We start from the raw sequence: 2,298 nt of genomic DNA on the forward strand, positions 1-2,298 counted from the left end.
TTATTCTCAGATATTTAAATAGAAAATCTCCAGGAGTTCAATTTCAGTTTCAAACGAGGATATCTTACATTCTTATGTATTAAAAATAAAGAAAATACAGTTTTAAATTTTTCCGGTGAAATATTCTGTTTGAAGCGTAGTTACTGTCCTAAACCATGCTGATAATTATATTTTTATTCATTTATTACGTTAATAAAGAAATGCGAAATGTTATTGAATTGAAGAAGGACTTTTGAACGAATTAACCACCTTTAATCCTTTCCTTCCACCCCCCTTCCCACTCTTTTCCTCGGAGAAACCACGAGAAGGCTGGCCAGGCTCCGGAGCCTCAAACCACCCCACGTGGTCCATATTTTCGGCTGCTGTCCGGCCGGTATTGATTGAGTGACTCTTCTGGACCTTTCCTCTTCCTTCCGTTCGTCCTCGCTTCCTTCCTTCCTTCCTTCCTTGCTTGCTTGCCGCTTCTCCCGCGCTTCGACCCCCCCCCCCCCCACTCCTCCCCACTGCTTCCCCTTCCAGAGTCACCCCTCTCTCCTCCCTCCCCCAGCGACAACCGCGGCGCTTATTTGCCAAGGCGTCGACGGCCGCCCCTTGGCCCCTGGCGGTCGAAAGGGTAACCAGCTCTCGCATTCTTTTTCACCTGCCGGAGGATTTTACACTCACTCCGCCGAGGGGAAAAAAAAAAAGAAAATAATTCCCCTTCTCCTCCTCCCCTCATTTTTCTCCTTGCCTTCCGCAAACAGTTTTCCCGCGGCGGGGACGAGCCCCTTGCAGTTTAGTTAACGCGCTGGCCGCGTGGAGCGCTCGCTGTTTCGCAGGCCGCGTGCGAGCAACGCGGACTCTTCAATGGAGAATGCACCGCAAACAACCTCGGGGTTCTTCGTACTCCCAGATGACTGGATATTCGTGCAAACCACGCCAGACTGCGATTTCCGACTTCTTTTTCAAACAGGTTGAAGAATGTTTTTTTGCTGAAGACCTAACCACTTTTTGAAGCTTTTGTTGGTATTCCAAGATAATTATAGGGACTTTTTGTTAAAAGTAAATAACATCTGTACCCGGATATTTACCAAGATATTCTTAATAGTCATGTAGAAATAATATATTTTTTTATTGCGAGCGATTTTGAACGGGTCACGGGTCAGGGTCATAGCCCAGGGTTAGGAAAAAATAGGGGGGGGGGGGGAAGCCGGGATGTATTGAGAGGTTATTGGAAAAAGTTTGTAAGTCGAGTTTATAAAATATGGAGATTTTCTGTAAACGATGAGACCAAATTGTACTTGCCAAAATTGTATAATGGCTGTTGACTTCTTCTGGTCATAGAAAGCATTATCTTCGCCTTGGTTGTTAGGAAACACCAAATTTCAGAAATTGGACTTACCGACTTTTTCAAATGTCACCAAGCAGAGAAATACTGCAGAATGGAGGAATGCTTTGCTTTGACTGGCGAGTTAAAGAGTCTTTAAAGAAAAACTAATTTAAACTTTATTGCCATTACATTACGCATATCTACGGTTTTCCAGGTATTTACCATTGAGACCATAAGGCACAGTGGAAATACCGTAACAAATGAAGTTTATCTCAGGTACGATTATTGCTAGTTGAAAACTTATATCAATACTCCACTCACCTCATATGAAATACCATCGTGTACTGAGTGTTTACCGTAACACAGATCATTTAAACAAACATGGAATTTAGAGTTCTCCAACACTATACAACGAAATGCATTCTTGAAAGATCTGCAGTCTCTAGAAAAACACAAAATTTTAATGAAAAAGTTCAAATTTATGGCTAAGGTATAAATAAAATACTGTGTGTGTCTGAAGTTCGCTAGGGGGCTTTTAAAAATGTACTGTTGGAAAACTAGTTTCAAGCCGTTTAAAGAAAATTGAAGTAAATCTCGAGAAGTTTTTTTGCACATAACATCAACTTCTTATGCTAAACTCTGTGAACCGCAGAACGTGGAATTGCCAGTTCCCATGCAATAGATAGCATAAATTGCTGTTTTTATTTGTATCAGTCAATTGTTTGTGAAATGGCGACTATTTAAGACTTGCGCGTTAAGTGGCATGGCTTTTCGAATCAAAATTAGACACTCGAGCTCCAAGAAATTACAACAGTTTAATAGGCAACTTCCAGTGGCAATGAGTTTAACAACGTTTCCTTAAAATCCGTAGCGTCCATGTTCGCAAATAAAGTGGCCCACCGGGTATTAGTGTTGAATGTGTGAAAATAATCCACGAGAAGTTTACACAAAATCCTACAAAATCTCACGCAGAACTTCGGAACTGGCAA

At 41.7% G+C, this 2,298-nt stretch overlaps 1 pseudogene; it reads left to right on the forward strand.

The window, feature by feature from the left end:
- Nucleotides 1-1,538: 1,538 nt before the first annotated feature.
- On the forward strand, nucleotides 1,539-1,624 carry LOC134532404 (U4 spliceosomal RNA; annotated as a pseudogene).
- Nucleotides 1,625-2,298: the final 674 nt, after the last annotated feature.

This window comes from Bacillus rossius, chromosome 5, assembly GCF_032445375.1.
Source record: "Bacillus rossius redtenbacheri isolate Brsri chromosome 5, Brsri_v3, whole genome shotgun sequence".
Lineage (NCBI taxonomy): Eukaryota > Metazoa > Arthropoda > Insecta > Phasmatodea > Bacillidae > Bacillus > Bacillus rossius.